The sequence below is a fragment of the Podarcis melisellensis genome (assembly GCF_964234715.1).
Source record: "Podarcis melisellensis genome assembly, chromosome: 8".
NCBI lineage: Eukaryota > Metazoa > Chordata > Lepidosauria > Squamata > Lacertidae > Podarcis > Podarcis melisellensis.
In genome coordinates this window covers 42,932,982-42,957,162 of record NC_138540.1, presented here as the reverse complement: position 1 = coordinate 42,957,162, position 24,181 = coordinate 42,932,982, and the positions used below count along the sequence as shown (strand labels likewise).

Sequence of the window (24,181 nt, the reverse complement as noted above, 5' to 3'; positions counted from 1 at the left end):
GGACACTTAGAGTTTGAGTAGAGGGAGTCAAAACAAGCTTTTATCTGCTCAGGTGATATTGTAAGTGTCAAGCCGTGCTCCCAGGTCCTTCCAAATTTTGGGGGGAGAGAGTCTCGGGAGTGAGAATCAGTTGTCATGGCTTAAGGAAAATAAGAGGGGGAGAGAGCGTGTCAAGGGGGGGGGGTGGCATTCCTGTTCTTTTTGTTAGGAACGAAGCAATTGTGTGCCTGTAAGTGGGGGCGGGAGCTAAGCACAGGAGGGTTTGTGGCTTTACAGCACCATCTCCCCTTTCCTTGAATGCCTCCTCCTTCTTCCTCTTCGTCCCTGACAAAAGAGGGTCAGATGATAACCACCTTCGGATGCGATTAGGATCAGCTGCTGCATCCTTCCGTTTCGTTGGCAGGCTGGGGAACATGGGCTTCTCCACTCTGACTCATTCACAGTGTGGGCCCTGCTTCCACCTTGGGGCCATCGAGGCTTCTGTGAATGGCACAGAGCAAAACTGACGTCTCTAGCTGGACTCCGTCAGTGCTAGGAAGGCCCAGTGGTGATGGGAACGTCTCCAACTGCGCCTATCTGCTACTAGTGGTATTTGCTTACTTTCAGTGTTGCTGTTCTGCCTTTATGCTTGAGAGTAGGCTCCCAGGGCAGCTGGCAGTAAGTGAAAATGGACACATAAATAATAACAGCGGCAGCTTATGAACGCCTTTTTTAGCTGAGAGGAAAGGCTAGGAAGAAGTGGCATGGCAGAAGTTTATGAAGTTATTCATGGCATGGAAAAAGTAGAAAGAAAGTAATTTCTCTCTCTCTCAAATAACACTGGAACTTGTGGACGTCCAAGGAAGCTGAATGTTGGAAAATTCAGGACAGATAAAAGGAAGTACTTTTTTCACACAGAGCATAGTTAGACTATGGAACTCACTCCCACATGAGCCAGTGATGGCACCAATTTGAATGGCTTACAAAGAGGAATGGAGGTAAAAGGCTGTTCTCTCCCCAGGAGATGAGTGAATCAGCTTTTGTGAGCAAGAGCTCACGATAAAATGTTCATCTTCAGTGTGCAACAAGTTGCTCTGGAGATGTCTTCATTACCTGCTAAAGCCTCTTGTTCCTTGTCCTGCAGGGGGCACAACGACCTGCTGACACCCCCAGCAAGTTGTTATTGCATCGGTGTCTACAAGCTGATCTGGGATCATGTGAGAAATTGTTAGGAGGCTTTTAGTTGCCTCCTCCTGCAGTGTGACATCAAGGACTCTCTTGCCCTACGTGGGGTCTCTCGCTGAAGGGGGCAAAGGCAGCTAGAGTAGTGGCTGCAGAGGGTCTGGCTTCAGCAGGGTAGCACAAGGAGCACAACTGTGCTGTTGCCATGCAGAAAGCCACCTTCCTCCTCCTCCTCCTCTTTCCTCACCCTAAACTCCTGTGTTAACAAGCCATGGACACAGAATACAAAATCAGTGCTGCAGAGTTTGCCTGTCAGCAGCACACCAAAGGCTGGACTGTCTGTTGATTTGCTGTTCTGTCACCTGGGGATGAACAACACAAGATAGGATTGTTTCTACCAGAAAGGAACTGGGAAGGGGAGAGTTGCAGGTCCCCTCAAAGCAAATGTTTTCAAGAGCAGAAGGCATCTTCAGCTGCCATTTTACAACCGTCCTGGAGAACCCATGGCTCAAAGACTCTTCCATGTCAAGGAGAAAGACTGAGATGGGGACTCACTCGTTACACAGTGGGAGGCTGGGCTTGGAGATATTATTCCTTTTCAATAAGGAGCAAGATACATGTACTGCGAGGCAGCAAAGCAGTAGAAGAAAAGGATCCTCCTTGTTTAAATCCTGGGCTTTGGCACAGCCCTCTGAGCAGTTGCTGGGGGCTAACATCAGGGTGCTCCTCTCGTTCTCACTGCCAATTCATCTGTCCTCTATGTGCATGCAAGGAGTGAGGGCTTCTCTACACTTACATTTTGCCCTGCTATTTCCAGGCACAGCTCTTGAGTTTTATAGCTCCATGTCCAAATGTTCTTCCCTCCCCCCCTCCCCCCTGGAAAACCCGCTTTTTAAAGCAGAATCAGAGCAAACATCAGTCCAATTTTCCGTGGATTGACGTTTGCTCCAATTGAGCTTTAAAGAGCAGATTTTTGCGCGGAAAGCTCTGGAGGGTGCTCAGAGACAGACTTTTATATTGCTAGCCATGCCTGGAAAGAGCAGAGGAAAGGTAAGTATGGATAAGCCTTAGTTGTTCTGGGTATCATTTTCTGTGAATAAATACTGTTTTCACTCTTTTTGGAGTTAAATGTTGAAGATAAGGTAGGTCCCTTCAGGTCAGCTTGCCCAAGGCAGCTACCAAAAACAAAAGAAAACCTTTGCATATGGTGATAACCAACCGGTGCCACTTCCTTCCCATCCATGTCAATGTGTTGTGTCTTTGGGGCCTCAGGAGAAAGGATGTTGAGCTAAGCAGAGCACGGTTCTGACCCAGCAGTGCATGGCAAGTCTTGTGTTTTTATGCAACCCCACATAAGGGAGCTCCATAGCTCAGCAGTAGATTGTGCAGATGGAACCAGGTTCAACCCTGGCATTTCCAGATGTCCCAAACCCTGAAGAGCCATTGCTGCCAGTTAGCATAGGCAAAAAACTGAGCTAGGTGGACTAGGGCAAGGCAGCTTTCTCTGTTCCTAATGAGGCAGGCCAGCAGTTTCAAGCCTTTGCTGTTATGAGCCTCCCCAATAAGAATGATCAGGGGAAGGAAGGAAGCAGGCACCACAGGCCCCTTCCCCAGGCCCACACGGCGAGGGTCTCACAGAGCTGGGGAAATCTTCCTGGGGAGGGTGTGGCTGAAAAGGGAACAGTTTGGAGCGGAACGTTCTGTCTCTGCGAGTCTTTGGGTGTTTTTAAACAACAGGGCCAGATGGAAGCAGGCAGCAGCGGCGCGGCAGGGTAGCGAGACAGGAAGGAGAAGAAGGAGAAGAAGCTGACAGTGATTCACACTTGGCACTGAACCACTTTCCAAAGAAGGAAGGCAGCAGCGTGAGAGAGAGAGAAAGGGATGGGCAGGGAGCAAGAGAGGCCTTTAATCCCTCCTCCTTGGATCCAGGCTAAGCCACTAGATCCGGCTGTGCCTTCCTCCTCCTCTCCACCTCTTCATCACTGCCACTTGCTTGCCGACGCCGCTCCTCCCCCACCCCCACCCCATCTCTCAGCTCCCCTCCCTGGCAAAGACAATGCAGTTCAGATGGATGGCACACATGCACTTAGCTAATAATTCTGTCATTCTGGTTATAGTGGGATGGAGACGGGCTGGCATTTTAGGGCAAGGAAGGAAAGGGGTTGTGGGGTTTTTTTGGCAGGGAAGGAGGTAAGAGATCCTGCTAGTTTGGAAGATGAGGATCAGCCACATTTGAGACAAAATTTGCCAGAGAGCAGGTGTTCTTGTACAACATTTGCTGCAATTATTTCTGGAATAGTGGTTGCTATTGTTAAATTCGCAGTAACTACCATGTTGTCATCAGTGTAGGAGAGTCACCTCTTTTTGGGCTGAATGGAAGGGACTTGTGCCTTTGTTCAGCATATTGTTATGTGCTGCTGGCTGGAAAGAACATCCAAGGGTGCACAGCTGACCCAGATTTTGTTTCCTTGCTGGAAGGTCAAGGGAGGGTGTTTTTTTTGTTGTGTTTCTTATAGACAGGTCCTTGTAGGCCTGCTTTTACCAACCTAGTGCTGTCCAGATATTTTGGACTATGACTCTCAGCTTTACTGCAATAAAAGCCCCAGCCATATAGCAATATATACCCATTTATTGGTTGATATTTGTCACTTATTATGATGAACAAATGAAGACCCACCGTACATAGAAGGGGTAGCTGCCGTCTCCATCCTTCCTCCTTACATAGTGCCTCTGGAAGAGGAATAAGGTGACCAGAGAGCTTTCCTGCACAGGGACGTAGCTTTTAATCTCTCTGTCTTGCTTAAGAGGCTCTGGGAGGCTCTCACAAAATCTCATGGGGCCACCTGAGTTCCTGTAAGATCTCGCTAGAGCCTTTTGATGGGAAATAATGGAGGAGGATCTGAAATCACACTTGTCAAACACTGATATTTACTCAGAAGTAAGTCCCATTGAATTCAGTGGCACCTACTCCCAAATAAGTGTGCAGAGGAGGGTGACCAAGATGCAGGCATGCCAACTCTAGGGCCTTTGGCTCCCTCAATATTTGTTGGAAGAGGGCCAGGCCCTCTCAACATTGAGGGGGTGGAAGAGGTTGAGCACAGAGCCAAGCATGGCGCAGCTTCAGTGGCCGGCTCCTCCAGTGCGCTCAGATTCCTCCCAACAACGTGATGTGTGTGTGTGTGTGTGTGTGTGTGTGACGTCACATGTGTGTGTTGTGTGCTGGACCCCTTCAGTCTTGGGGGTAATATGGTGTATCTGCCAACATGATAAAGGGTCTGGAAACCAAGCCATATGAGGAATGGTTGAAGGAACTGGGCATGTTTAGCCTAGAGAAGAGAAGACTGAGAGGAGATATGATAGCCAGATTTATGAAGGGCTGTCATGAGAAAGCTCCCCCCCCCCCACTGTCGCTCTGGAGGGGAGGACCCCAACCAATGGCTGCAAGTTACAAGAAAGGAGATTCCGGATAAACATCAGGAAGAACTTTCTGACAGTAAGAGCTTCAACTCTATAATTCTATCATTCTAAGTGTGCAGGCAACCTAAGCAGCTGTAAACAGGTGGGCATGTGCAAAATATTTGTTTTAAAAAAACACACACGCAAAACTCTCTAATCCCTAAGACTGGTGACTAGGAGGATGTGTATTATTATTATTATCAGTGATGGCTGGGATAAGATGAGTTCTTAGGGGGAGCTCATTTAAAATGTGGAGCTCATTTTAGCTCTGGAAAAGTCTCATGACAAAGAGAAAATCAGGTCTGAAGATAGCATTTGTTATGGGCAGCATAAGCAAAATCAGGTTAATACTGGCTGATGTGGACATATGATGCACCACAGAATGAGACCCAGGTTTCGGTTCCAATGCTGCTGCCTTTTAGCAGAGGGCCCTTTGCATGGAATCACATCCCTCTACACACACACACACACACACACACACACACACACACAGAGCTGATTTTACTGTACAAAGAGCAGAGACAGCAAAGCTGCCTTCTCTGCAATTTCGTGAAGAAAGAGGAGCTCACCTCCTACTCCCAGAGCTGCTTCTTTTCAGGCCTCTTGGCAACCGTGCATGTATTTCTGGGTTTCTCTCCTCTCTCTCTCTTTCTTTCTTTCTTTCTTTCCTTCCTTCCTTCCTTCCCTATGGGGGCTGGGGGTGGCTCTGTGACAAGTTAAATAGGAGTAGGTGGAACAGGAGGGCTGTGCTTTGAAAGAGGTAGAGCTTAAAATGTCCCTTCTTGCTCTTACACAACTGCATAGCCAAATGAGGGCAGGTGCCTGCCTTCAGTAGCCAGGCCTGTTTCCCAATGGGCAGTGGTTGGAAGGAAGCTCACCATTCCCGACACCAGTTTCTAACCTCTGCCCTCTGACATTTGAGGGCGGAAAATAAGGCGCCACACTTTATACTAAGGTTTAACTACGGAAGGTAGGGAGGCTGGCGAATTGTGTATGGGAATGCAAAGAAACAATAAAAGCAACTGTGGTTTTGAAATGGATAGTGTTATTTGTGAGTTTCAGGCACACACACAAACATGGCTCATTGCATCCGATGGAATCCAAACATTGGCAAAGCCTGTCTCCTCCATGCTGCAAAACCTCATTTGTAACCATCATGCCAAATTGAGTGCAGTCAGGCAGTGGCGGAGCAAGCCGATCGGGCACCTGGGGCAGCGTGTGTGCCCTGCATCCAGGGACGGGGCCAGCCACCTGCGAGGTGGGGTGAGGTGGGGCAGGGAGCTCTGTGGGGTCTCTGAGGAGTCTGCCTGCCTCCTCCCACTCAGCCACCCTACAGCTCAGGGGGAGGCAGCAGGCGGACCATTTGGGCACCCAAGCCACAGCGTCACTCCCAGGAGAGACGCATGGCTTGGGCGTGCTGCAGGCCCCCGCGGTGCGTGCCACCCAGCATTTTGTCACCCCCTCAGTGGTGACACCTGGGGCAGCTCGCTCCCACCACACACCCCTTCTTCCGCACCTGCAGTCAGGCCAAAGTCACGTTTTGACCCGCCATCTTGATTTAAAAAGGTGCTAGGTGTCCGTACAGACTAGGAGCCCTTGGGCCAAGTCTGGTGGCGATCTCTCAAGAGGCAGCCAAACCTATTCTCCAAAATATATAGTAGAGTGGAAGCCGTCTTAGACTAAGTCAGACCAATGGTCCATCTAGTTCAGAACTGTGTACTGGTAACAGCGTTCCAAGGTTCCAGGTGAGAGGGGGTGTGTCTTTCCCATCCCTATCTGGTGATGCTGAGGATTGAACCTGTGAACTTCTGCATGCAAAGCAGATGCTCTCCCTCTGAGCTACAGCCCTTCCCCAGAAACTGCCTTCTCCCAGGTCAGATTTCTTGTCCATGTAGTCCAGTACTGTCTAGCAGCTCTCCAAGGCCTCGGGTCAGTGTGGTGGTGCTTCATTTCCATCACCTACTTATCTGACCCCTTTAACTAGGGGGACTAGTGCATGGGACCTCCTGCATGCAAAACAGGGGCTCTGCTATAGAGTCTCCTCCCCACAAACATAAAAGAATGGAAGCATCCCTGTATGCTGCCACCCGAAAGAGGCTTTGCACAGTTGTACTTTCAACAGTTCCAGCTACATTCATTATGCAGGGGGGGCCCACAACCCTAGCTCAGGATCCTTTGTAATCCAGGAAATTAAAGGCTTTGGCTTCAGACCGCAGCTCAGCCGGCTTCAAGTAGATTTAATGCACAAGGATCCCAGAGATTATCCTTCTAATATCATGACTAAACAAAGGAACAGCTCATCAAGATGGTGTGTTGCTGTACTTACTGACCCCTGGGTCAACAAGGGGACACCTAGACTTCTGCAGCCAGTAGGGCATGTCATTTTAGGGGGTGAAAAGTAAAATGTGCAAATTTCTTCAGTGAAATGTCTTAAAAATATGTTTTTGGGTGTGAAGAATTCAAACCTGCTATTATTTTTATAACTGGACAACATTTAGTGTGGGAAGTCTATGTTTAATGAAGAAGCACATGAACTAATTTTGGAAAGCCAAATGAAAATGCCAGGTAGTGTCAGAAAAGTAATATTAATATAGATTATAACTGCAAGTACTTGGCAATCATTTTTAATTATTTCTACGAAATTTTACACACATGTTACTTACCAAACAAAGCTGAATTATATTAATTTAACCAAAATATATTTTGAATTCTCAAGTCATGTTGCAGCTTTTTAGCACCCCTCAGTTTTGAAAGTTGAAAAATTCAACACACCCTACTGCTGCAGCTGAGCTGAGCTGGGGGCTGCACCATGTCAGCGCCCCCAGTTCTTGCACTCCTGATGCACAGAGGGCCCAATACATGTTCTGCCTCTGCCAGTCCGCACACCTAGTCAAGTGTATTTTTCTTGGCCACAGGTTGGCACGAGGGAGACATTTGTTTCAGATTGCAGTTAAAAGTGAACCTGCCAAATTCACATTTTTTTTTTAAAAAAGTCCAAAGCAGAGAGAATAAACACTTAAAAAACAACAACTCAACTGTGTGGAGCACTTACTGCAATACAGAGGACACAAAGTATGCATATACTTATTCTTACACATTTAAAGGAAGAGAATATTCTGAAGAGGTCTTGGGGTTGAAGAAGTATTGCTTATTGACCCAATAACCAGTGAGGAATACATCACAGGGGAACTATTTCCATTAATAAAGCTTATGAAGGGAAACCACATAACATCAAAATGGTCTTGTTCCTTTACTTCCTTCATTATCCTCCTGTTTTGAGTAAAATGCTCAAACAGAGCTATATCCCGAATTTTCTCAAAGCAACCCTCTTGAGTGGGGTCAGTAGGCGCTTTCTAACACTGGGTAATTTCTATTCTAGCCACAGCTCAAAATAATGCTACCAATTCTTTATGTGTAAATGTGGGATTTAAATTGTTTTCCAAGGTCCAAAAACACTAAAGCATGGTCCAGAATGGGAGTTTGATTTGCTATCTCAGAAATTTCAGCAAACACAGATTTTCAATAAGTTGCCAATGTGTTACAGCCCCACCACATGTGAAGCAAGATGCCTCTATGACCACAGCCTCATCACCACAATGGCAAAGTATCTTTCTGCACATGTGACAACCTTGCTGATGTAACAGAAGTTGCCCTTTCCAAAACAGTATGTGAAGCAAAACACAGGCATCTTTCGAAATTCATTTTTCTGAAATTTGCAATGCAATTCTCCAGCCAACTAGTGTGTAAAATAAACCACATATACTAGAGCAAAGCCTGCATGAAAATGCAGATTAGTAAAAATGCATTATATTGTGCAGAATTGCATTGTAAAAATGTATATATTGGGCAAAATTGCATGCACAAACGTGTGTTTTAGAAGAAATTTACACTAAAACGCTGATGAATTTTCATGAGAACTTAAAAAAAAAAGAGCCACAACAACCCACAAACTGATGTGGAAATGTGGAGAACTGAAGACTGAAAAAAAACCCTGAGAAATGTAGAAAAACTGAAATCAAAAGATTTGCCATTCACATAAGGATGGGCAAATCAGTCTTTCTGGTCTATTTCACTTGCATGTGTGCTCACCAGCAAACCTGCCCCATTCCATTTCTGAATTATTCTGCATTTATGAAATACTGTGTTTTTCATAAATTAGCTCCTGTCTGAACTGTGAAAACAAACCACCTAGCTGCGTCTTAAACCAGCAATGTGAACGCAGCCTAAATTTGAAGGGCCACAACTCAGTGGTGGTGCATCTGTTCTGTGTGCTGAAAAGTCCTGGTCTCAACCCCCTGCAGCTCTAAATAGGGCTAATGGAGTCCACTGCCTGAAACCCCCAAAGAGCTGCTGCCAGTCAGTGTAGACAGTGCTGAGCTGGATGGCCCAATTGTCTGACTCGGCCTAAGGTGGCTCCCTCTGCCCCTAACTCCCGTCAGCCCCACGGAGAACTGGTTTAAAAATTAAGAGAAGAATCTTGCGCCTTCTGCACTGAGCAGTGCTATAGAAACCCTTTATCATAATGATCTCCTGGGGGGAAAGAGAAGCCTTAGAAATACCTACTACCAGCGTGGCGTACACAGTGGGGAGGTTGGCAATCTCTCAAGGTTCCCTTTCCCTTTTCTTTTTTGTTGCTGTCATGAGAGAGGCAGGAGAGGTTTTTCAACACAAAAGACAATGTGATGATGGCGGTGGGGGAACTGTGCCCAAAGGAAAACAAATCTGGAGTGAGATTAGAAAATTGACTCTTTTGGCGACGGGGCCTGAAGTTCTAATCAGGAAAGAGCCTGCTGGTTGTCATGGCAACAGCAATGATCTTGGTGCTGGACCGGCACAGAAACCGAGAAGGGCGTACGCGGGGGTGGCGCGGGTGTTGTTGTTGCCGGGGAAAGCTTGGTTCTGGGACATATTATGAGTGAGAAAGCCAACAGGTAACATCTGTAGTTTTCTGCCTAGTCTAAGGCTGGGAGGAGCAGCTGTCACAGCCATACTACGGCACATTTTGGACTACAGCTCCCATCAGCCCCCAGCCAGTATAGGACTTGTAGCCCAAATGGAGGGCAAAAGTCTGGGCAAAGACCGGCCAAACGAAAGGCTCATCAGAAGGGCAACCTCTGGAAGTGAGATGCCAGTTTCCTCCCCCCTCCCCCCAGCTCATTGGCAGAGATGCTTTCAAAGAATACCCCTCAAAAGCTAATGGATTTGAGTATAATTCTGTCAGCAATCCTACCTAGCCCCATTTGAACTTGGATCTCTGCAGTTGCTGGGATTCTCATGCAACTGGCACTGCTTGAGACAGGTGTACATAGCTCCTGAATTCTACAAAGACTCCCCCTTACCGTAAGCTTGCACTGGACCTTGAACCTCCTGAAAGCTCCCCAGTTGTTTAGGCATGCATACACACACACACACACACACACACACACACACACACACACACTTGGGACTGTGCCCCTGCTTGCTCCATATTAACCCATTTCTATGTCTGGCCACTGGTGCTCTGCAACCTGTCCCATCCCAACTTCATGCAATTCAAAAAAATTGTGATGCGGCACTACAAATCCCCCAATGGAGGCTGCATGACGACAGCCTTACATTTTTATGTATAGAGGAAGATCGATGCAATAGCTGCCGCCCTCGACTATTGCTTCAGGAGCTTAGGGTGGTGCAGAATCCAGTGGCCCAACGCCAAACAGTGAAATGTCCAATAAAAAAACCCCAGGCATTAAATTCACTGACTTGTAGATTGCTTCTAGATAACCTGCTTATTGAGCATTAATGTTGATTTGTTTACACAAGGTTTGCAGGAAGCTTATCGACAACTTTGACTACTGGAGTGGCCCGTCCCATTTCACCACACGAGGAGAAATGGGAATGGCTGCCTTCTGTGCACCCCTGTGCCTCCCCATCTCCACCATGCCTCGGCTCTTACCGAGCTATGTGGGAGCTGAGGCGCTGCTCAAAGTGTTCCTCCTCCACCCAAGGGGATGGGTGGGAAGCCAAGGAGCAACATGGCATGCAAGAATGTCCCGCCTCCTGCTGAACTCAGTGGGTGTGTCCCATAAAGCGCTGCCACTCAGCTTCTCTGCCTGGGGGCGGGGAAGAGGAGCAAAACGCTGCACACCAGAATGCCTCCCTCTCACCGCTGCCACCACAAGCAGTAGGGTGGACGGACCACCACCTCTTGCACCTCCGATGGGCAGGCCAGCTCTGGTTGGCTATTTACTGAGCAATTAGCCTGATTTGTTTGTGGCTAGGTTAGACAACATTGCATCATGCAAATGTTATCCCACACTTTCCATCCTTTTTCTTATCACAAAAAAATCTTATTTTGTAGGGAGGAAAGTAGTTTGTTGGTGAAGAGCACCAAAACAACTTTAATTGTGCAACCTGAAATTGTTGATATGTGATTGAATCCAAGCTGAAAATAGTGACCGTCTCGAACCTCCTGCAGATACAGCTATAGTTAATTCTTCCTTCCCTTCTTCCCCCTGTTAGCATCTGATGTTTTGTAAAATGAGATTCTGGATGAGGAAGAAGGATCTTGGACTGAAGATGAAATCTCAGTGTCTTGTTTTCCTGCACCCAAGACATTTCCTGCCTATTATTTTCCTGCCTGCCTTGTCTTAATCAGTCACTTGCCTGATGCCCTTGACAGTGTTCCATTAGAGGTGACAGATGGCTGGAGATGCAGCTCCCTCTCCAGATGTTAATTAAGTTGCAATCTGTAAACATCATACATAGACACAGACATAGTCAGTGTGCAGGCATCACATGGTAGAATTGTCATCACTGACTAATCAAAAACAGTTGACTCTGGCCCCTAATATCCGAAAGCCTGTTTGAATCTCATTGTAGATATGTGCTGAAGATATGTTCCAATGTAAGAAATGGTTGGTTTCTTACTTCTTTCACTATCCTTGATTTATGGGAAATGGATTCTATCAAATATTCACTTTGGCAATTCAGCCAGGCACACGGCCATGATGCTTCTCTTAAGACACACACATTGGACTTAAAACAAGAACCTCTACAGAGAATTCACATTTTTCAGACAGAAAAGCAATCAGGAATGTTTGTGTGTGTTGTATACAGTAAGTGTCTACTTCTGGGAGGATGTTGGATGGTGTATCTACTATCAAAGGAGTTGCAAGTGGCAGGAACGTTGAAAACTGAAAGTTGCACGTTGTTCTGGATTTGTGCACCTGGCTCCCCTGGAAACTGAAATTAGGCAGGGATTTTTGAGCTCACCATCCCACCTGCCCCAAGAATTTGATCACAATTTGAATCCTCTAGTATAGGGCTAGTCATATCATGTTCATATTTATTTTCTCTGAAATCTTAGAGCCAAGTGAACTGTTTAAACCATACTCAGAGTAGACCCACTGCAGTCAATGGATTCGACTTAAACTTTATTCTGTTCTTTTCAGTGGCTCTACTCCCCTCTTACCCCCAAAGGGAGTTTAAAAAAAGTAGCTCAGATATTTTAAAGTTAAAAATTGAAGATTAAATATTTATCTGGCCCAATCTCATTTTGTGAATGAGAAGAGGGAGAAAATAGGCTATAGAGAAAAGAAGAGCTGACATGAGGAGGAGGAGGATTGGGATATGAAGTTGTCTACATCCGAATTTAAATTATTCTGTAATTGCACAAATGTTCCTTCCAGGACCAGGGAGGAAGAGCAGCAAAGTGTCTCTGAAAACTCACTCAGTGAATGACCTTTCCACAATTTCAGCCACAACTGCACATACTCACTTCCAGTGAGATCATGAGGCTATTTCTTAAGCAGTGAAAGCTTTGCAGGATATCTGTTTCATTCATGTGTTTAAGGCATTTATCCCTTTGTTTCACATGGGGTGTTCAAGGCTGTTTACGAAAGTTTGAGGACAAATATAAGAAGGTACTTCTTATAAGAAGGTACTTCTTCATGCAGTGCACAGTTAAACTATGGAACTCACTCACACATGAGGCAGAGATGACCACCAACTTGGATGGCTTCAAAAGAGGATTAGACAAATTCATAGAGGACTCCTGATGGCTACTAGCTGTGATGGCTTTGCTTTGCCTCCACAGTTGGAGGCAGCAATAGATGCTGGAAACCACAGGAAGGGAGAGTGCTTGTATCCTGCTTGAATGTTTCCTTCTGGCAGCTGGTTAGCCACTGTGAAAACAGGAAGCTGGGCTAGATGAGTTACTGACCTGATCCAGAAGGCTCTTATGCTCTTACGTTACGTTCTTACATTTAAAACAATGAATAATTACAATACCAACAACAAAGAAAATCACAAATTTCAGAAGGAGCAGCTCCGCACTGTATAATTGCAGTGGAAGGGCAACAGAGAAGGGGCCAGGGAGGCCCCCGCCCCAGAAAGGGAGCCCCCCAGGAATGGATTTCCAAATCTTTGGCACAGCCTCCTTTAGTGAATAACAGAACAGCCTTCCTCAGCTTCATGCCTTCCAGATGTTTTGTATTACAACAGGGATGAGAAATCTCAGCCTTGGGCAGCACATGTGGTCCCCCTGGCCTCTCTGTCTAGCCCTTGAGACTCTCCCCAGGCTATATCCCTCACTAACAGAGTGAAATCCATTCTGCGCTAAAGGGAAGTGGGGAAGAGGGGAAGACTCTGCTGTCCACCCATTCATAGAGTCCAGATGTGACGGGTAAAGAGCTCTCGGGTAAAGTCAGAGCTCCTACTGGCAATTGAAACTGACTAGTGTAAATGCAGATGGTGAAAAGGCAGCACACCAGTTTTGTCTTGGCAACCAGACAAGCTGCATTCTCAAAGCAGAGCCTGAAGACCCTGCTGCCCAAAGGTTGAAATCCCAACTTGCCTTTGCTTCTCTACAATTCAGCTTGAGCTTAGTCTGCAGGTTTTGCGTGGGGGTTCCAAATATGGGGAGGGGTGGGTACGTTAAGAACATAAGAGCCCTGCTGGACCAGACCAAAAGGCCCATCTAGCCAAGCTTTCTGTTTCTTTCTGAAGCCCAAGGAACATGAGTGCAATAGTTTTCATTTGGTATATACACAGACATGATGCCTCTGAAGATGCAGGTACTACAGAACCATCACAAAGAGCTTTATATTCCATGTTTTTGTGTAACCCCCCTAAGCCGGTAGCCATCTTCTTGCCCTTAAATAGGAAATTCTGCAAGTTGATTGTCATCCATAATGTCACAGGCACTGCCCAATAGGTACCTGCCATACTTACATAAAAGGATGCTATGAGGATGCAATGGTCTGGAATAAAGAATCGTCCTTTAAAACAGGTCTGGGGAAGAACCTGTGGGGACCCTCCAGATGCTGTGGAGCTTCAACTCCCGTCAGCTCAAGCCAGCATGGGAATTCAGGTTCCTCATCCCTGTTGTAAACTAAGAGGTACCAGGAAGCAGGACTGTTTTGCATGCAGCCCTGCAACTGTCTCTTGCAACAAGCATCAATTAAGCCAGGACCTGCAAGTCAATTGACACCTGAGTAGCAAGTCCCTGCTGTTTGCTATTCATAGCACTTGCCTTCTGTCTGGTGGTTGCAAAGGACCGGGGCAGGTGCGTTTTCCTCTCAAATTGCATCATGCCAGAGGTTGCAATAGCTGTTTTGCCTTTCTTAATTAGGGATCTAGCTAAAGGGCCTGCTCCAGGGGGTGGGCACAGGTTTAACAGAGGAGTTGGGCTTATCTGTGACAAGCAGGTAATTTGAAAACCCTCCTTAGAGAGCTAATTGTGGTGGCTAACAGTTCATTCCCTGCTTCTGACATTCTATTACTGCTTTCATAAATCACTGATTGCAGGTCTTCTGTGCAGATAGCAACTTGGGGAGGAGAAGGGGACAAAGCACATTAAGGTAGATAAGAATCGTCTTATTGGGGCTGCAGGCACCTGATGGACAAGTATCTCTTTTTAATGAACACAAGAACATCAGAAAAGCCTTCTGGATCAGGCCAGCGCCCCATTTAGTCAAGAATCCTGTTCATGCCTGTAGTAAACCCTCAAGCAGGACCTGAACATAAGAGCCCTCTGCCTCTTGTGATTTTCAACAACTGTTACACAGAAGCATTGCTGTCTCCAACTGGAGGCAGAGCATAGAGAAATGGAGAGGAAACCAAAACTGACATATTCACCTGTCTCCAGTCAGGAACAATTCACACTACCAACTACCACCATAAAATATTTTGATAGTTGTTCTGTCCCCTTTCCTTTCTTTTCCTGCATGCACTTAATGGTGTCAAAGTCCCATCAATGGTCTTTCCTTCTCCTTTGCTTCTTCATCTATTACAAGACCACTGGTCTCTGACATAATACAGAACTACATTCATCTGCAGAACACTGGGGATTATGGGATGTGTATGTGCAGAAGTGGGTAGGTCTTCTGTGCATTCCACAGAAGTGGAGGATGAACCGAGACAGGATAACAGGCAACCCAGATAAAACTATGAGGCTCCAGATCATGTAACTGGCAGCAAATCTCCCTGAAATGAAACCTGCCACGGTGATGCATTAAACTGTTATCACGGCCTCCTCTCTCATAATTTGACTTCCCTGCAAGGTTGCCAGGCCTTGGGAAGAAAAGCAGGTCAGGGGGTGGAGTGAAAAAGAGAGTTTGCCTCTGGGAGTTGATGGAGCTGTCTCCCCAGCCCAGGAGAAATGAGATCAGGACGAGGCAATGGAGAGCTGATAAAGCAGCAGTGGCTGGGCTTGATGAGTTGCAAGTTTAAATGAACTTCAGAATAGAACTTCTTGCTTTCTCTGCAGAACCTGAACATCTCTGGTAATGTTCACAGAATGTTCAGAACACAGAACAGTTCAGAAAGAGCCCTGCGCGCGCACACACCCTTTTCTTTAAAGAAGAGTCTTTCCTGCTGATCTGTCTTCTAGCTACACCTGTAACTAATCATTTTACAATAAATAATGAAGTGAAAGTTTTTGAAATGGCCTGTTAAGATATTTATTAATGATTTACGTGTGCCTCCACTGGGAATATCAGAGGCATGTACAGAAGCGGCCTGTTGAATTAGGTTGATTTGCATTGATGCCACTGGGATAATGGAAGCCTTTCACATCCCCTCCATTTCCCCCAAGTCTACTCTAAAGAACAGAATTGTGTTATCCAAGTAGTGTACAGGCCCTGACTACAATGGGATCTTGCTGTGGATGCAAAGGGTGATTGGAGAGCACACTTTGAACAACCTCCTGGGTCTTCCTTTGCGGCTACATTTTGAAGTCTAAATCATATTCATATGAAGCCAGGCTGGTGCTGGACTGGTAGGTGACCTTGCCCACCTGTCACAGTGCCCTGTGGAAGCTTAGCCATATCATGATCTCTAGCCCTTTCCCCAGATCCTGTTCAGCATCCCTGGTGTCAGGTAAGGGTCAACCAGGCCTGGTGCCCGGGACAGACAATGTGAAACGTGACCCTAAGCCAACCCTGTATTTTATGACTTAAAAAATTAACAGCAGTTGTAATGCAGTGATAAACAAGTGCAATTCTAGGGTTGAGTAAGACTCTGTTAGTGAATATTCATGGGTTGTTTTCAGGAGGTCTAAATGAGCTGCTGACTCTGGAACTGGGAGAACTGATGCTAGCTGGTGCTTGCAGCTTTCAAATTCCGATAAAATTTCTGCAGGATTTAACTCACCCCCATATTTTATTGCCATTTTCAATCGCCTAACACATTACTAAAATAATTAAATTTTATTTCCGTAAATAGTGTGTAGAACAGAAATTGTGATTTTGGTGCTCCCTTGAACCAGGCCCCTGCTTGCCCCACCCTACTTCTGGCCCTGGGGTCAAAACAACCCATAATAGTTGTGTCAGAAGAGGGAGTTTTGGCAGGTGCTGCTTGCCAGAAGCTTTGCCTGCCGAAATTAGTGGTAGGCTTGCATCCACCCTTCGGATCCTGCCGAATGGCCAGTACCCTGCTTTGCAGGCAGCAGGGAAAGGAACCAAGAGACTCTCCTTCTTCTCCCACTTGCTGAATGGGTTCCTCCTCCTGATGCTTAAAGCCGCAGAGAGAAGCCAAGAAGTCTGCAGTGGCAATGAATAATTCAGTCGCTGCCTGCGTCCTCCAGAGACAGCCTGGAGAAGAGAGAATCTACTTTCCCAATCAATTGTTTCCAGACAGAACCTGAGAGCAGAAGGGGGTTGCTTGCCACAGAGCGAGGCCAGAGGCAAGGAAAGGCCTTCCCAGTGCTCTCCCAGAGATATTGATCCCAAGCTGGGTGGTGTCTGTGCTGAGAACCCATTGCCTTTCCTCCATTAGCACTTTAGCTTGTGGAGGCCATCTGATACCCTTTGGGGAGGCTGACTTCATCGCAGAGGTTGTATTTCCCTCCCCTTCCCCTGTGTGGGGAAGGGATTCATTTCATCTGCCTGATCGATCAGGGGGCTGGCTGTGCTTTCTCCCTCGTTTGGCGTAGCCAGTTCTTGCACAACTTGCCATCTGAAGTGCACAAGTAGGGGTGAATTTGGAAGGGTTCCTTGTTGCTGAAACGTCTCGCTGATTGTGGGTTTCTCTTCTCCCCCACACCCTCCTTTTCGCCTTTCGCTGCATCGTTTCCAAGCGAGCTCTCCAGGAAAAGCAGATGACTTTGTTGATTTGGCTCTAGTAAGCTCCCCTGCACCTGTTGCCTCCTGGAGGCAAGGGGACCTGTCTCCATGGCAACTGCCTGACACCACAAATAGATGCTTCAACAGGGAAAGTCTGGCAAAGGTGGTCCACCGAGGCCTCTCGGCTTCGCCTGGTGATAGTGCCAAGATACTGGGATGTCTCAGTTGAGTCTTATGTAGTTTGGATTGGGGAGGGGGTGTTCCTCTCCTCTATTTTTTATGCCATGCATGATCATACGTGTGCCTGAGGCTTGTGTGCTCTCTTTTCCCGCTCTGTCTCCACTGTAGCTATGACTCTTCCTGCCTTAAAGTAGCAAGGGTTATCACCATGCCTAACCCTGTGAGAACTCCTTGTTAGTTTAAACTCGGGTTTGTTAACAGGCCAGGAGCATAAAACATTTCTTGATTCCGGCTTGTTGCACCAAATCGTAGTTGAAGCTAACTGTGTCCCCCAGGTTCAGATAAGACAATAAACTTCACTTGACAGTGGCAGAGGCAGAGGGATGAGTGCAAGCCTATAGCTTGCTTCTGCTCATTCATGGTGTGCTAAACCAGGGGTAGCAAACATGGTGCTCTCCAGATTTGCTGGACTACAACTTCTCTCACCCCCCACCGTTGGCCATGCTGACTGAGTCTGATGGGAGATGAAGTCCAACAACAGTGGTAACCTACTGCAGTGCACTGCAGGTGGAACTATGCAATTCTGGGCTGCATCAATAGGAGTATAGCATCTAGATCAAGGGAAGTAATAGTGCCACTGTATTCTGCTCTGGTCAGACCTCACCTGGAGTACTGTGCCCAGTTCTGGGCACCACAGTTCAAGAAGGACACTGACAAACTGGAACGTGTCCAGAGGAGGGCAACCAAAATGGTCAAAGGCCTGGAAACGATGCCTTATGAGGAACGGCTAAGGGAGCTGGGCATGTTTAGCCTGGAGAAGAGGAGGTTAAGGGGTGATATGATAGCCATGTTCAAATATATAAAAGGATGTCACATAGAGGAGGGAGAAAGATTGTTTTCTGCTGCTCCAGAGAAGCGGACACAGAGCAATGGATCCAAACTACAAGAAAGAAGATTCCACCTAAACATTAGGAAGAACTTCCTGACAGTAAGAGCTGTTCGACAGTGGAATTTGCTGCCAAGGAGTGTGGTGGAGTCTCCTTCTTTGGAGGTCTTTAAGCAGAGGCTTGACAACCATATGTCAGGAGTGCTCTGATGGTGTTTCCTGCTTGGCAGGGGGTTGGACGCGATGGCCCTTGTGGTCTCTTCCAACTCTATGATTCTATGATTCTACCCTTGAGACTGGTCCAGAGGCTGCAGCTGGTGCAGAATGTGGTGGCTAGGTTGTTTCCGGGGTCAAAATGCTGCCACCATGTGATGCCCTGCTTTACATATGCTGGCTGCCAATCTGCTCTTGGCACGAGTTCAAAGCGTTGGTAGTAACATATAAGATCCTATACAGCTCAAGACAAAGTTACTTGAGAACCCTCTTAAGGTTGCTGTAGTCTGCACAAGAACTTCTGCGTGTTCCAAGGACCTCAGAAGTCCTCTCTGCAGTGACTCAGAGCAGGGCTTTCAGTGTGACTGCCCCTGTTCTGTGGAATAGCATTCCTACTGCCTCTCTCCCAAAGCCTTTGAAAAGCATACTTTGCACACCTCCTCTCTATTATCTGGGAACTGAAACTGAAAGCAGTTGTTTGAGCATCCCATTTCCCAGAGGATTAGAAGGGCCAGTGAACTGATGCTTCCTCTAGCCATGATGATCTCCAAGCCTTCATTAAGACAGAAAGCTAGGGAAGATGTCTCTGAGGAATCTGGGTTTTCTGTTGTCTGCATGTACACAGACACAGACAGACAGACAGACAGACACCCCCCCATGCTAGATATTATCTTGCAATAAAGTGCAACTTCAATGCATTGCTTATATCAAGAAATGTCCATATGGATTGTTTACACAGTCATCCCACCAGAGCAAAATGCATTGTAGAAGTTATACACTTTTATTAGAAGCCCACGTTTAATTTTTTTTGCAAAGGAATTAACTGAACCAATTAAGATGTGAATGCTTTCAGCATCATTTTTAACACAGCCAGTGTATGTGCTTCCTTCCAACATCCCCTGACAACCTATTCCTCGTTATTGGTCACACAACAATAATTATCTTGCTCATCTCAAAGAAAAACAAATATGATCTGAATGCCTCTAATGGTGATTTGTCTTTTTATGGACGAACTGTGTGTTGCCAAGGTAGCAAGCTTTTCAGTCGCACAAAATTATTATTTAGGCATGACAAGTGAAGGCTGCAGCAAAATGTTGCAGCTTGAAGCACTCCTGCTCAGAATTCCAGCCTACCAGCCATGCAATTGTTCAGAACATCCCATTTCATTCTTCCTCCTCACTGGTTTTATGCTTTCCCCCTCCTTCAGCAACACTCAGCACCATTCCACCTGCTTGGATGGCTTTAAGAGAGAATTGCACAAATTCAGGGAGAAGAAGGCTATCGGCAGCTACAAGCCCTGAAGGCATTGTTTTGCCTCAACTGTTGGAGGCAGTAATGCTTCTGAATACTAGTTTCTGGAAACCACAGGAAAAGAGAGTGCTCATGGGTTCAGGCCCTGCTTGCAGGTTTCCCACAGGCGTCTGTGAAAACAGGATGCTGGAATAGATGGGCCTTTGGCATGATCCAGCAAGCTCCTCTGATCTTCAGTGTAATTTTCCAATAGGATCACCCTGAACCATTTTGGAGTCGCATTGTGCACTGAAAAAGGTAACTGGTGCAGGCGAAACCTTTTTCTTTATTTCTTTATTCCCCATTGCAAGGATAGAGAAATTGTGCAAAGGGATACGGATAAAATAGGTTGAAATGTTGCCCTATCAAGATCCCAAGAACAGAGTTATACAGAGGTACCTCAGGTTACAAACGCTTTGGGTTACAAACACTTCAGGTTACAAACTCCGCTAACCCGGAAGTAGTACCTCGGGTTGCAAAGTTTGCCCCAGGATGAGAATGGAAATCACGCGGCAGCAGGAGGCCCCATTAGCGAAAGCGCGCCTCAGGTTAAGAATGGTTTCGGGTTAAGAACGGACCTCTGGAACTAATTAAGTACGTAACCTGAGGTACCACTGTATTATATACGTGAACATCCACTGAGCTACAGGGTGAAGCGGTAAATTTGAGTCTCTTAAAACAGGAACTAAATGCTTTTACACACACACACACACTCCTGCAGAAAACTAAATGTCAGAGAGAACACTTCCACTTACAAGCTAGCTTTCTACTTGTAGGACACAATCTCTTCCCCTCCCCTCCCCTCCCAGTGAGAAGCATTTCCAGCCCATGAGCTCCCAAGTGATGTGTACATTGGAGACACGCTGTGAGCACTAGACCTGGAAATTGCACCACCAATTACTCTGCAGTGGAAGGGAATATTCCCTTGCTGTAGGAAGATTGAGAAGCATTCCTCAAATTATACCTGACTGCATATATACCTGAAACATAGCGTGGTTTCGATGGAACCAGCCCAAACCTCAGAGGGAAACACTGGCCTTCTATGGGATGGAGTCACTTGTGCTTTAACTCCTTCACAGCCTATGCACTTTGAAGATATGAACCAGCAAGACGGAGGGGGTCTCTTGGCATAAGTGTGACCCCCAAGTTTTGTTGGTGCACAGCCAACTGTGATCAGTCTGTGCACATTTACTGCTATGTGCAGGATGTGGTTCTGGCATGCTCCACAAAGGTTGCTTTTCAAGCATTTGTGGTGGGGTGCCGGAAGCTGGCACTTCAGCTTTGTGGGGGCTGGGAGGAAGCGTGGCTCAGGGGCTGAGCACCTCTTTTGCATGCAGGTCCCAGGTTAAAGGAGGGCAGGGCTAGGAAGGACCTCTGTTGTGCACTCACCCTGAGGGTGTCACGGTCCGGTTCACGGGGGATCGAAGTCCCGGCAGCGGATGTCAGGACCAGGGGCAAGATGGTGGTGTGGGAGCAGGAACGGGGGTCCAGAAGCCAGGAATCAGGAAGCCAAGAGTCCAAGAGTCAGAGAGCTGGGAGTCAAGAAGCTGAGGTTCAAGGATCAGGAAGCAGAAACCAAACACAGCAAGGCAGGAAGTGTATTGCTGTGGCAAAGAGCCAAAAGGAAATGCTGATCTTATATCTCTTCCCAGCTCTTGCCACCAGGTGCTGTGAGTTACCAATCGGCCTCACCTGTGCGGCCGCGCTTTGCCTCTTCAGAACAAACTTAGGAAGGCCCATGTCCTGCAAAGTCCTATTGGTCACAGGGCCTGGCTCCAGCACACATACCTGACAGAGGGAGAGGGCAAGGCAAACAGCTGCATCTCCTTCTCCATTCCACGGCCACGTTCACATCTGCATGGCATCCTATGGGGCTGATGGGAATCATAGTCTGAAGCTACGTATAAGATTTTTCTTTAACTTACAGGCAGTGGGGTGTGTGTGTGTGAGGTGGATTGGGACCATAGTACAGAGAAGGGCCTGACTCCTTGCCTCTGCTACATCACTGACCAGAACATAAGAAGAGCCAGCAGAATCAGGCCAATGGCCCATCTAGTCCAGCATTCTGTTCTCACAGTGGCCTGTGGGAAACTCGCAAGCAAGATTTGAGCACCAGAGCACTCTGTCCTCCTGTGGTTTCCAGAAACTGGTATTCAGAAGCATTACTTGTTCTCCTGCTGTGGAGGCAGAGCACAGCCATCATGGCTCGCAACCGTTGATAGCCTTATCCCCCATTATTTTGTCCAATCCTCTTTTAAAGTCCTCAAAATTGATGGCCATGACTGCCTCCTGTGGGTAGGAGCAAGTTCCAGAGTTGTCCTGAGACTTCCAGGATTCATCTCCATTGGGTGCTCAGTCACTTCAGTTGCCCTTTACTGAACCTTTTCCAACTCTACAATATTCATTTTTAGATGAGGTACCCAGAACCAGGGGATGTGGGTGGCACTGTGGGTTAAACTACAGAGCCTAGGACTTGCCGATCAGAAGGTCGGTGGTTCAAATCCCTGCGACGGGGTGAGCTCCCGTTGCTTGGTCCCTGCTCCTGCCAACCTAGCAGTTCAAAAGCATGTCAAAGTGCAAGTAGATAAATAGGTACCACTCTGGTGGGAAGGTAAATGGTGTTTCCGTGCGCTGCTCTGGTTCGCCAGAAGCGGCTTAGTCACGCTGGCCACATGACCCGGAAGCTGTACGCCGGCTCCCTCGGCCAACAAAGCAAGATGAGCGCTGCAACCACAGAGTCGGTCACGACTGGACCTAATGGTCAGGGGTCCCTTTGCCTTTTTACCCAGAACCAGACAAAGCATTCCAAATGTGGTTGCACCAAAGATTTGTATAGTGGCATTATGATACTGGCAGTTTCATTTTCAGTTCCTTTCTTAATGATCCCAAGCATGGAATTTGCCTTTTTCACAGCTGTCGTGCACCAGAACCCCCCCTCCCCTCCCTCATTCCTGCTCTTCTCAGTGCCTGCTCTCCTCCTTGCAATGATCTTGTGCATTTGCAGAGTTCTCCATCTCCTGGTGCCAGGTCAGTGCTTGTGCCTCCACGGATGTAAGGAGAAAGTCTCTTCCGTTGCTCCTCAGAAATAATCGTCTGCCTAAGGCAGCTTTTGCTATTAGTGTGATGTTTATATCAAAGGAAGAGATTAACATCTTATTCTGATAGTTTTTCCTGGAAGACTGGAGGATGCTTATTTTGGCAGGGAGACGTACATCAGCCCTCACGAAAAGCTCGTTGCCTGGTTAACCATAGCTGCTCCGTAGCCTGAGCCCCAGGAGGCTGGCTTAAGCCCTGGTTACGGCGACTTCAAATTAGAGTCTCTTGTTCGCTTAGTAATGAAACTCAGCTAATAAAATAGGTTACCTTTAGCTACTTGCTTATAGTAAAGAGAGGATACCCCATGGTTACAAGTTCATAACAATTCATTAATACTACCCCCATCATGTATATTATATTAGTTCATTCTCATCACAAAGGATCATCACCTGTAGTAATTGAACAATTAAAAACATATAAGAATATTCTACCTTAACCCATCATATGCTGTTCCTCTGTAAGGGATAGAGTGGTACCGCTGGTTACGAACTTAATTCGTTCCGGAGGTCCATTCTTAAGCTGAAACCGTTCTTATCCTGAGGTGCGCTTTCGCTAATGGGGCTTCCCACTGCACTCGCACATCCAGCGTGCGATTTCCGCTCACATCCCGGGGCAAAGTTCGCAACCAGGAGCAGCTACTTCTGGGTTAGTGGAGCTCGTAACTCGAAGTGTGCGTAACCAGAAACGTTCATAAACATAGGTACCACTGTACAGGTACAAAGGGTTCCTGGATAGCTCAGTTGGTTAGAGCATGGTGCTGATAATGCCAAGGTTGCAGGTTTGATCCCTGTATGGTACAGCTGCATATTCCTGCATTGCAGGGGTGGGACTAGATGATCCTCAGGGACCCTTCCAACTCGACAGTTCTGTGATTCCAAACACAGGGCCTTTCTACACATGCATAGAAATATTATGGTGTTGGAGTAAGATCATTTCTTTGAATATTCTCACTTATAAAAGCTCTCTGCATGTAGACACTGGTGTGTCAGAGAGGAGGGATCTAGGTAGGGATGTAAAAAGGCAGAAATTTCATTCCGACCTGTATCCTTCACAATCAACTCTGCTTCCATTCTGCTGCAGTTTGGTTTCTGCCAACTGCTATGTTATTCATCTTGCTATCCCCTTTTTAATCTAAGTTATGGAAAAGAAAAGAAAAAGATGTCATTAATTACATAGCATTTGTGGACGTAAGAAGAAGAAGAACAATCATGTGAATGAATACTGATTGTAATTTGCTTGATCATATTTCCATTCCTAACAGTAGATGAACACACAAACTGCATCAGTTTCCACTTCCTTTCCTGTTTTTGTTGTCCAGCCTTTATTCAGCATTCATTCTAATTTGTTTGTGGGGTAT

At 46.8% G+C, this 24,181-nt stretch overlaps 1 protein-coding gene across 1 annotated transcript in view; it reads left to right on the top strand.

Annotated features, from left to right (window-relative positions):
• JPH3 (junctophilin 3) overlaps nt 1–24,181 on the top strand; it is a 91,014-nt gene that overhangs the window by 37,162 nt on the left and 29,671 nt on the right. The gene's annotated exons all lie outside the window — the stretch shown is intronic.